The sequence below is a fragment of the Parasteatoda tepidariorum genome, chromosome 4, assembly GCF_982258835.1.
Source record: "Parasteatoda tepidariorum strain Cologne lab strain chromosome 4, Ptep-v5.0, whole genome shotgun sequence".
NCBI classification, from domain to species: domain Eukaryota; kingdom Metazoa; phylum Arthropoda; class Arachnida; order Araneae; family Theridiidae; genus Parasteatoda; species Parasteatoda tepidariorum.
Genome location: NC_141758.1, coordinates 121111664 through 121124663, shown reverse-complemented (window position 1 = coordinate 121124663; position 13000 = coordinate 121111664). Strand labels below are relative to the sequence as shown.

Here is a 13000-nt window from a genome sequence, read left to right as displayed (position 1 = left end):
GGACCTTTCAGGGCCCAGATTTTTTTCAACAAAATTCAAGGACTTTCAAGTACCATGGGAACCCTGCTTAAGTATGAAATTTCTTTAATTTACAAAATAAATTTTTCAAACTACTCTTTTTTGGACTTAACTACAATTCCGATAATCTAACACTTTTTTTAGTAACTATTAGACTGTTTATTATATTTAAAAGAAAGGTTTCTACTAGTAATTAGACTGTCAGAAAAAAATACATAAAATGTTTTCAATTAGATAAAATTTTGCGTCAGATAATGTCAGTTTTATGAGTCAAATATTTTGTCAGGAAACAAAACATCATTAGATGAAGTCAGTGTAAATATTCTTCTGAGAACTAGAATTTTTATACGGAATAATTATAATACACGATAGAATTATTAAATTAATTATTGCTATTGACAATTCTGATTGGTCACTTTCCAATCTGTAAAAATAATGCTATTTTTTCTGACTTGTGAGAAATAGTTTATTAAAGAAAAGAATTCTTGATTTTTAATAATATATCTCACTAGCAGTTTATATTTGAAACATATTATAATTTTTTGAACTTATAAAAATAAATTCAGAACAATGTATATAAAAACAGAATATTTACTAATCTTTGGACATCATACAATTCAGATGAAATATTTACAAATATACAATGATTGTGGCTGATGATTCATAGATAAATTTTTCTTAAATCTGATGGAAAAACGATCCTATTACATTGGGGACAAAGTTTCTTTACACCCTATAAATGAAAAAAAAAAGTTATTCAGTATTGAGACAACATTCATTTTAGAAATTAACATATGAGAAACAACTATAAGTGACCTGATAAAACATTCCTTGTTTTAATTTATTTGAGACTCGTGAGACGCAGTCGGAAAAGAACATTAATCACAAAAATACATTTCAGTGGTGCAAAATAATATAAAAAAAGATTTCTTAAAGTCAATTCCTACTTAGAGGTCAACAAAGAAAATTTTTATTTTAGTTACTTTTTATTAAATAATTAAAATTTTTTTCCCCATCTACTACAAAAATTTATTAATTGAATTTAAAAGAAGATTTAATATTTGTGAAAACTGTATAAACATCAAGTGTCCTCCACTAAAAGTGTATTTGAACTTGAGTGGATAAATAAAAAGTATTTTATTAACAATTGCAAATTTGAACGAGATATAAATAGAGTATTAAGTAATAAAAGGAATTGAATTGAAAAAAAAAAAAAAAACAATAATAAAATTTAAAAAAAAAAAAAATGAAGCGCTTTTGATCAAAATTTTACCTACTAAAATGCAACCTTAATGATAAGAGTGCCTAACAATATACAGGGTGTTTATAAAGTCCCGGACCCATTTTGATGTTTAATAACTCATAAAATAATAAAGATTGATTAAAATTAATAACATAAATGGTTAGATAGACTCAAAAAGCTTCATGACTCTTGTCAATGAACTTCGATGTGCGCCCCCTTCTTTTTTAGAGGTTTACAACAGATATGTTAGGAAGGATAGAAGATGCTGCTGATTTTCTGAAGCGCATAATGTTCTCCGACGAAGCATCCTCTCATGTTTCTAGCATTGTTAATCACCATAATGTGTGTATATGGGGATCTGAAAACCCCCATAAATACCGTGAGACGCAAAGGGATTTCCCTAAGGTTAATGTGTGGTGTGGACTAATTCAGGACCGAGTCATTGGGTCTTTCTTTTTTACAGAAGAGACGGTCTCATCAGTCCTATACTTAGACATGTTGGAAAACTTAGTATTTCCACAACTATAAGAGCTTCAGCCATATGTCTTTTTGCAACAAGATGGTGCACCACCTCATTGGGGTATCATCGTTCGTAGCTCTTTGAATGACCATTTTCCAGGAAGATGGATTGGGCGAGGAGGTCCAATTCCTTGGCCACCCAGATCACCTGATATAGCACCGCTGGACTTTTTTCTTTGGGGATTTATAAAGGACAATGTTTACAGGAAGATCGTGTCGAACATTGATGACCTAAAAGGCAGAATTACAACTGCAATAGCCACTGTGGATGCCAACATGTTTGCCGCTACCTGGCGTGAAATTGACTATTGACTTGATATTCTCCGTGCGACAAAGGGGGCACACGTGGAAGTTCATTGACAAGGGTCATGAAGTTTTTGAGTCTATCTAACCCTTTATGTGATTAATTTTAATCTATCTTTATTATTTTATGAGTTATTTAACATCAAAATGTGTCCGGGACTTTATAAACACCCTGCATATTCTAACTAATTTGAGCAGATAATATTTTTAGCCGAGAAAATTTGAAAAGTATGTACTTCTTCCAAATGGATATACCTTTTGGAAGATTAGGTCCGAATAGTTTAGTCGGGAAAGCAGTTGAAACTTTGGATTTTTAAATGTAATTTTTTCATAAATTAAATTATTTGTAGAACTATTTAATCAAGTCAAATATATTTTGCACTCAGAATTGTAAAAATCAGCAGATTTTGTCATTTAAAGTTATATAAAAATTTGTATATCTTTGAATTTAAAATTTTTGCTCTTATTTAATAAACTATTAATTTAACAGGAACAATATTACAATGGAAATACAAAGGAGAGTTATTATTGCCAATAGATGTTTGAATGGAATTCGAAAATATATAAATCTTATGTAATTCATAGAAAAACAAAAGTTTTATTGTACAAATCTCTTTTAAGATCTATTTTAACATATGCTTCTGAAACTTGGACCCTATCTTGTACAGATAAGTTATTTTGGGTACCTTTGAGAGAAAGGACTTGAGAAGTATTTTTGAAGTTTGTGTGGCTTAGAAGAACAAATTTAGAGCTTTATCACTCATATAAAGAACCTGACATTATTAACTTTATTAAACGACAAAAAATAAAATGGGCAGGACACACTATCAGAATGGACGAAGACCGTACCACAAAAGAGAGCAGGCAAAATTTGAGATTGGCCTAGACAAAGACCTTTTGATCTTAAAAACTGGAAAACGCTAGCAGAAAAAAGGTTAAACTGGAAAAAACTTCTTCAGAAGGCCAAGGTCCATCCAGGGTTATCGAGCCATTGATGATAATGATTAATCTAACTCTTATTCTTTGCACAGAGTGCAAAAAGGTTTCATTTTTAAAGAAACCTTTTTGCACTCTGTGCATAGAATAAGAGTCTTTAAAAATGATGTTTTCTCCGTTAGAGACATGGTGAAATATGCAAAGAATGAAATTAATATTAAGGAGTTATTAAATTTACATTACTATAATAATACATATAATTATAGTAATTCAATTATTAGTAAAATCATTAAAATTGAAGAAAATTTTTATTGCTCTCTTGACAACGACGATCATATTTTCCAGATTGCAGTTACAGCCCTCACATCAATTCTGGAATTTTAAGTATCTAGAAACAACAAAATTACTAGAAACTTTTTGCATTTTCAATATTTTTTTTCTTTTAAATGTCTATATTTCCATGAATGTTTAAGCTAGGCTTACGAAATTTTATGCTGTTATTGCATATCATAACAAAAGTAATCGATGCAAATTACAAGCTTATTGCATAGTGTGTTAAAAAAACATTATTTTTCGATTGCAATTTATTGCCAGTCCCTCAAACCTTTGAAAGCTTTAAACTTTATTAATATGTATGAGAAATCGCATGAACTAAACACATCTAAAGTTATTAAATAATTTTCTAAGTATTATTTGAAAAATATTAAAAAATCTGTTTACATAGAAGTGTTTCTGTTATTTTGTCCAACCTTCATGGCAAGTTGTGCCATAAATTAAAATTAGCAAGAATTAGCATTATCAAAAAGATTTGGAGGTTAAGCAAGAATTGTTTTAAAAGGAAAAATCATTTCCAACAATAAAATTAACACTATTAGAAATAAACAAATTGAGCAATAAATAATTCAGCAAATTAAACACAAAAGGAAGCTTGTATCAATGATTAAAAGTACTGAAAACAAAAGAATGAAGTTAACATAATTTTCTTTGTAAAGTAGTTGCTTGCTTTTTCTCATATCCTCATTCTCTGTTTGTACGTATTGAATTGTTAAAATAATTGAATCTAATTTATGTATAAAGTATAGTGATCATGTTTATTTAACATAGTAAATATAATTGTTGCATTATAGCGCTAAAAGTTCAGCTGTTTTTACAAAACTGCTGTAGCATATCTGAAATATAGATCTATATTTAAAAGCCAATTAAGAAATTCATACTGCCAGTGCTCCACCTAACAATCAATTGTCGAACCAAAAACATATTTGTGTATCATATTTGGTATATTATAGCGTTAAAGCAACAATATATATATATATACATATAGCATAATAAATAAATACAAAAAGAAAAAAACAAAGAAAATTGAGAAAAACAATAAGTTTTATTTACTGTGCATAAGCTGCAAGCAAATAGAACTGATGAAATAAGTTCAAAAAGTAGAGAAAAAATGTAAAAAATTACAGAACAATGAAAAAAAGAAAAATAGTAATAGAAATCTGAAAAAAAATTATAAAAATCCGCAAAAAATTATAAAATCTTTTCTAATAATTATATAAAATAAAATATAATCTTTTAATTTCCGGATTTTTTATTAATTTTCCCCCTTTTTTCTTTGTTCTGTGATATTTTCCATGTTTTCTCTACTTTTGAATATATATTTACGCAAATAGTCTATACATTTGTAAAAATGTTATAAAATATATCACGAAAGAAAAAAACTTACACATCAATTAAAACAGAATTACATAGTTTTAATTTATTTGAATGTTCAAAAAATTAAATATTTTACTTCAAGTAGACTAAAAAAAAAGCAAGCTAGAAAAATTTTATTTTAGTTACTTTTTATTAAATAATTAAAATTTTTCTTATAAAGTAAAACTAAAATTAATTAATTACATTTAATGAATGGATTAGTAATTGAAAAAACTGTATTAGCATCAAGTGTCACACCCACTACAAGTTTAAAAACAAAATGTATTTGAACACTTGAGTGGATGAAAAAAAAAAGTATTTTATCAATGATTGAAAATTTGAACAAGATAGAAGGAGAGTGTGAACTCTAATAATAGGAATTGAATAAAAACTAAATCATAAAAGAAGCCAAAAATGTAAACTTGACCATTCTTTTTATAACATTTTTTAACATAACAGCTTATAGTAACACAACAGTGAGAGGAAAAAACCAAATGTAAAAAATAAAAAATTTAAATTTAATTTATTAAGTTAATATTAAATTTTGTTTTTTGTTTGAAAAGTTTTTAAAATATTAAAGATTTGCATTGATTTAAAAATTGCTAAATCTGCATTTACGAAAGTTTTGTTCAGTAATTAAAAAAAAAAGATTATTAATATATCTTTTATCAGAAGGCTTAAGTAAGTGCCTTCTGAGGAAGGAAATATAGTTACCATTGTCATGAGACAACATTCTTCACAATGCACATGCCAACAGGTGGTGGATGCAACAGGCTTTGTATAAGATTCCTACAAAGAAAAACCACATTAATCTCCTTAATTTCGAAAAAAAAAAAAAAGAATTTCTTATATCTATACCTGCCAACATAATGCAAAATCATTTTCACAGACTTTACATGATCATAATGAAATAACTAGTTTCTGAGAAAAGGCTCTTTTCTTTTTTAAGAGCTCCACAATAATAACTATGTATGCACAAATTCATATTGAGATTTTATTCCATTTTTAAATTTAATAACAACTTTATTTGATTATGTAAAAAATAATTTTAATTCAAATTAATAATTAGTTAAAATATTATTTAAAAAAGTTATCGATTGAATATTTTAGATTTAAATAAGAGTCATTTATAAATGTACATGGACCAAAAAGATTAACAAGATTAATATAGATAACATATTGAATTTATAAAGATATGTTAGGAATCAAGCAAACTAAGAACATCTTACAAATGTAAATTAGTGAATGTCCCTTATTAAACTTTTAATAAAATTTGTAACTTGGTTCAGTATTTCTAGTGTCCTGACACTTGGACAGTAGGGAAAAGGTCCAGTTACAGCTTCTAAAGTCATTTGAAAATTTCAATTATTTCGTTAAAGAGAAATGTTTGAAAAAAAGTTTTTTTTTCATTAGTTTACAACTTTACTAATTATTAATAAGTACGAAATTGCAGATAACTATTTTTTCTCTTTCACATATTTTAAAATAACATTAGTGATGTTTGCTAGGTTATAGCTCAGAGTAATTGAAAAAGGAGCTTATTACACGTTTTTTAATATTTAATTATTTTTTGTTTCTTATGTCAGATATGCTCATTGATTAATGTGAAGACGGTAGCATAGACAGTGAGTCACTAAATTTGTATTATCTGAAACTGCGTTAAATTTTTTATAGATATATGCTTTAAAAAATGTTTCTATAAACCTATGTAATTAAAATCAATAAAAAAGTTTGGTATATAGTAAAGTTTGCTACGAACTACAAAATTGCTACGTATGTAATTAAAACAATTTCTATGTAGTAAAAAGCAAAGTTAATAGGTAAAAGGCATTTATTTGATTTATTAGGGGAACTGTAAACATTGTTATACTATTACTGATGCTTTTGACGTCTAATAAATTTTAATAAAATTTTTTTAAATTACATATAATTGAAATGAAGAAATGAGCTATGAATTAAAAAAATAATGATTAAACCTGCCAACACTGAAGAAATAAAATAAGGAAGATTTCACTAGCGAAATTTCTTAGGTTACAAGTAAAGTTTTGATACATCATGCATAATAACGTAAGGAAAAAAGGGAAATTCAAAATTGGAATTAATATAAGCACTCACACTTAGCGAAGTAAAAAATATGTATATAAATTTTAATCTAAAAATTTTTTTAAAAAAATTATTATTTATAGTTAGTTAAACTATTTTATTTTATAACCGTCGTTGAAGAGTCGACCCAATTTCAGGTTTACGACTATGAATATTCGACTCCGTAGTCTTATAATTTTGAACCCAATCCAGAAGACAAGGGAACTAACCCGTCTTTGCATTACATGGAGACATTCCATGGTTAGCCTCACGGAAAGGGGACTCATGATCTATCTACCACTGATGATATTTTTAACCTCAGCACTCTAGAGCCGGGAGCAGAATTGTGTCGACCAGTCATCGCTGAGATTCGAACCCTCATTGGAAGGTCTATCCCCTGAGCCATCACGGCTAGACTTAAACTATTAACACTCAACATACTGCAGTACTGGCAACATCTGTTGAGGCATAAGAGAAGTGTTTTTGCCATCAGTGAATATTTTATCCCCAAAATTTTTATAAAAAATTTCTTCAACAAATACGTAGAAATCTGATAATGTACGGGTAAACAGGAGATAGTCGTAAAATACAGGAGTATTCGTTAAAAAGCAGGAGGTTTGGCAGGTATGTATCTCTCTCTCTTAAAATCTTTTAAATAATTTCTTTGACTTTAAGAAAAGGGAAGGAAAAACTTTAAAAAGTATTTAGCAAACAATTTATGCAAATTAGAAATAACTTGAATGACATTGCTATTTTAATGCTTCTTTAAAAAATAAACAGGATTCTCACTCAATTTTAAGAAAAAAATTCCATGACTTTTCAAGATATATCAGGTAATCCATACTGTATTTTGTCCATAGTATAGACAGTCTATAGTATAGTTTTGTCTATAGACTGTATACTATGCAATTTTTCATAAGAAAATGTTTTTACTTTATTTGTTTGATCAAATATAACATTTTCTGAGCAAAAACATATCATACCCGCCAACATTGAAAAAATAATAAAACGAAGAATTTGCTATGAAAATTTTTTTGGGCTACGAGTAAAGTTTTGATACATCATGCATAATTATGAAAGTCAAAATTGGAAATAATATATAATAATTACATTTAGGAAGCAAAAAAAATGTATATAAATATTCATCTAAAGAAGATTTTTAAATCCATTATTTATAATTACTTAAACTGTAAACATTCAACATGATGTAGAACTGGCAATAGTACCATCTATTGAGGAATAAGAGAAGCATCTTTTTCCTCAGTAGATATTTTATCACCAAAATTTTTTTCAACAAATCCGGAGAAAATTGAGAATATACAAGTAAACAGGAGATAGTCGTAAAATATATAGGAGTCTTTGTTAATAAACGGGAGACTTGGCAGGTATGACAAATAATAGAATGAGAAGAATGGAAACATGGAAAAGTTTCGCTAAAAAGTGGAATTTTATGAAATAATTGAATTGTAATAGATGTTGTAATTATTTAACGATAAGGGTAACAGTAGGCTAGTTAACTTAGTTTGAATTCGTGTTCAAAATTAGAAGAATTAAAAGTCCGATACTGAAAACATAAATCAGCTTTATCAAATAATTTTTCCACGCAAGTGATTAACATCTAAACTAATTTTTTTTTAAAAGAAAACTCTTACTTTACATTTCCCAATTACCCTGTGGCAGAATTGTTTTGGGCTTTCTGCGACATGCCCCTCTAATACTAATATCTTTCTGCAAAATACTTTTAAAAATAACATGTTACTGAATTTAAAAAACAGAAGCGTCAATTTCAAAGAAAGAAAAAAACTTTTTTTAATTGAATACGTAATATTTTATATTATTCTAATACTATGTAGATAGTCTTGCATTTTGTAGGGGGGGGGAAGACACTAATTATTTATTTTTCTCGGCTTTTGCAAATCCTCATCCCATTAAAAAAAATCATGACATCCGCAGCATTAACTACTGTTACAAAAGATCGACTTCAAAATCACGCAAATCAGACTCTTCAAAAAGGGGTTACTAAATTCATTTTTTAGATTCAGTTGCTGTAACAAATAATACAGAATAAAAATTTTTTTTTTTAAACTACGTTGAAATCAGTAGTAATAATTGCATAAAAAAAAGGACGAAAATTTCTGCAGAAAAAAAATCAAAGATTTTTACTTCATTACTCTTTCATTATTCTCAAATGAGAACAGAAAATCACTAATATTTCTTTTTTCACTCCAATGCGCAAGGAAGGCATTGTTTGACTATAATTCTGAGGAGACAAGAAAATTCTTTTGAAAATTTCAGAAAAAAAGGAAACCAAAGTTTTTTTTTACTTCCCAAAGGAAAAATCTTTCTACAAGAACTCAGGAATGTTCTGCGACAATGTCGCTGTGTCACCACGATTCTGCCACATATCAAATAAAGTATACTTATTTTTTAAAAAAGAATGTATAAATGCATAAAAGGAAGTTTACCAAACAAATGAGACACCGAACATTCTTATCTTGATCTTCAAGAGATTTGATCTTTTCTTTCAATGATGAAACCACTGGATCTGAATCAGTTAGACTTCTAGAACAAATAAAAATCTTTTACCTTACAGAACAAAAAGGGAACCTTGATAATAGAGGTAAAAACAAATATGTTTTCTTGCTTTGATAACTCTGAGATTTCAGTATCTGAGTCTGTAAGAAAAATCCATGAAATTAGTATGATCTTATATCATAATAATAATTTTATTTAGAATATTATGAAATACTTTTAGTGAAAGTATTTCATAATATTATTCTAAATATTCTTAACACTGAAAATAATAAAAGATTAAAACAATCAGAATTCTCTAGTCAATTTTAATTGATCTGCTCTGTTACAAGCATGCACTTCACTAGAAGAAAAAGCCAGCTAAAGTAAGAACTCTCTTAGCGGTGACTATGGTAACGAGGTATAACTATTTCAAGTACTGTGGGGTCACTATTTAGGACAGGGTATTAGTCGGTTCGGTGAAAGAAAGGGAATTTTTTTCTATTGTGTTAGATTGAAGAGAAACTACCCTCCAGGAAATGCGTCATTCATATTTCCATAGCAGCCTCAGACTTTGAGTGAGGAATGTTCTTATCATAGACAAACTATAGGTCACCATAATCTCAATCTAATAGCAATGTTTTGTGAAAGCAACAGTAATTTATCGATGCCAACCATCTCGAGGCTAAATAATGTTGCTAATTGGAGAGACAAAATACTGCAGTAACTGCTAAACTACTTAATTTTCAAAATAAAAGTGTTAGGCCAGTATAAAAATAACAGAATACATGCCAACATTGGAGAAGATAAAAAATAACGGAGATTTTACAAATGACATTTTTTAAGGCTACGAGTAAAATTTTGATACATCCTGCATCATCATGTCAGTCAAAAAGAGAAATTCAAAATTGGAAATAATATAAGCATTTACATTCGGCGAAGTAATAAATATATAAATCTTAATATAAAGAAGATTTTTTTTAAACCATTATTTATAATTACTTAAACTATTAACACTATTGCTATTGCAGAACTGGCAATAGCATTATTTGTTGACGAATAAGTGAAGTATTTTTGCCATCAGCGGATATTTTATTACCAAACTTTTTTTATTAAAATTTCTTCAGCAAATACGGAGAAATTTGAGAATATACAGGTAAACAGGAGATAATCGTAAAATACTGGAGTTTTTGTTAAAAAACAGGAGACTTGACAGGTATGTAACAGGGAACCGTACTTCCCGGAGGTGGAAATGGAGAAAATAAAATATTACTGGTCAGTGATTAAAATATAGAACACATTTAATCAATCACAATTTATCAAATAATATCAATACACATTTTCTCTGGTCAGTACCCTCTGTTGCCCCCTTTTACCTATAAATGTTATCAAACTTATCTGTATCTAAGCACATAAACAAAAAATTAATGTAAGAAGATAAAACTAATTACTTACCTGCCTTAGACCATTTATGACTTATCTCTAAATTTCGAGGACGTGCAGATGAATCTCTGGAAGAAAAAAAAAATACACACTTAATATTTTTGCAGGTAATGCATGATAGTTTTACTAACTCTTTTTTAAGCACACACGCTACTTACCCGAAATGCAACTTTTTTTCCAACCGAACTTTACAATGAAAACAATATAAGCACTATTATTTTAACTAACTAAAGTAATTTTGTAACTTAATGCTATAAAAAAATAAGAGTAAAAACTGGACATGTTTGCTATCATGACAAATTTCAAAGTCATTCTCAAACTGCTTATATTGTAGATACAAAAATTGAAAGAGTTAAAAATTAGTAAGGACTAAATCTAATTTTTTTTGTAAAAACACATTTTTCTTAAGCATGAGCAATATTATACAAAAAGGGTTTATTTAATTTATTTCTGATATCAATACAAGAAAGCTAAAATCTATAATTGTTTCCTTGTGAATAGTTAAACCCCATATTTTTTGATGTTATTCTCTTTTGGACAATTAATAATTAAAATTAAAATCAATAATTAATAATTAAAATTAGCAATTAATAATTAAAATTAGTGACTTTTATTTAAATATTCAAGCAAGCAATAATCTGCGCAAAAATTCTATTTCAATTGGAACTTTTTTAAGGAAACTTACTCAATTTTAGGAAATTTTCTAAAATGCACAAAAACTAGAATTTTTATTAAACCAGGAGAAACTGGCAAAATTCTGTAGCCTATTGGAAAATGCAATTGAGTTTGCAGCTATGTACACGTGTAAAAAAGTAATAATAATAACGCGTGCAGAATTAGTAGCTGTAGTAACTGGTAGGGCACTGGGTCCATGTCCAAAAGATCGGAGGTCCAATTCCTGCTGGTAGAAAACTCCCCGTGTAGTAAATGGCACATTAAATCCGTTAGAGTCACAAAGTCCTCTGTGTTCCCATAACAAATCACACTTCTGTGGATACTGATATAGGAGCTTCCTTGTCTTCTAGATTGGGTTTAAAATTATAAGACTACGGAGTCGGACATCAGTAGACGCAAACCCGAAATTGGGTCGACTGATCAACTACGGTTTTAAAATATAAAATTAAATCAAGTCACAAGGGGGAGCAATCTGGTTTTAGATCATGAGTCACCATTAATTCTATGGATAAAGTTTTGCCCATAGATAGCTCACTTCATTATTGAGTAATAACTTGTTCCGAAGCAAGCCGAGGAGAAATATTAAATCAATATGAATTTTTCATAAATTTAGATTTCAGTTTTACTTGATTAAATTATTAGAAAAAGGACAGAATCTTGTACTAGTGTGCAGCAATATACCAACCTTATAAGGTACACTGAAATTATCAAAACATTTCTTGAAATATAATAGTATAGCTAACATTGAAAATAAAGCATGCCAATATATACAAATGAAAAAATAAAAGTAATAATTACACGGCCTTTCGAAGCTGTTCCAAATCTGATCTATCTTTTTCAGATGACGTATTAGGAATCACATCAATTTCAGAATATCAAATTATTTTAATTAAGGAAACATTGTAATTAGAGAAGTATACAATAACATGCTGTGGAGTTACAGAACGAATTTACAATGTAACTTTTAACCAATGGTTATCAAACAAATAGAGTTTGTCTGAAGTCCCATGCCATTCGTCTGGACCTGCGGCGGTGACTTTGATAGCGAGGTAAAACTATTTTAAGTAGGGGTGTGGGGTCACTGTTTAGGGTAAGTTTTGGCTCTAGTCAGCAAGAGAAATGAACTTTTTCTTCGGTCTATTGTGTTAGCTCTAGAGTGACGAGAAGCTACCCTCCCTGAAATGCGCTAGTCTTGTTTCCATAGCAGCAGAAAGCCTCAGACTTTGTGGCAAGAGGAGTTCTTACCATAGACAAACTAGAGGTATAGTATAAAATGCAGATTGTCACTTTTATCTGGTTAAAAAACATTTTATCTGTTATCATGCAAACATCATAAAAGCTTCCTTATAATATTATATACTTTTCTTTAATTGCAAATAGAATAACTAAACTGTTTTTCAGCTAAATTTGCTCAGTTAATAGTACAAAATGATGCAGCAACAAACTAGGATTTGAAATCAAATATTCTGTCATTTGACTGCAAAATAAAAAACACCTGTTGGTCTAAAAACAAAATGAAGTATGAATTTTATAAAATTCTTTCACATTTTGCAAAAAAATATATTATTAAAAACCATTTTT

General features: G+C 28.4%; 1 long non-coding RNA gene across 1 annotated transcript; it reads right to left on the bottom strand.

The window, feature by feature from the left end:
* Positions 1-591: 591 nt before the first annotated feature.
* Positions 592-12301, bottom strand: LOC147812670 (uncharacterized). Its single transcript, XR_015433365.1, has 5 exons — positions 12218-12301; positions 10757-10812; positions 9256-9465; positions 5423-5497; positions 592-751 (listed from the first exon to the last, which is right to left on the bottom strand). It is a non-coding gene; the product is annotated as an uncharacterized LOC147812670 (long non-coding RNA).
* Positions 12302-13000: the final 699 nt, after the last annotated feature.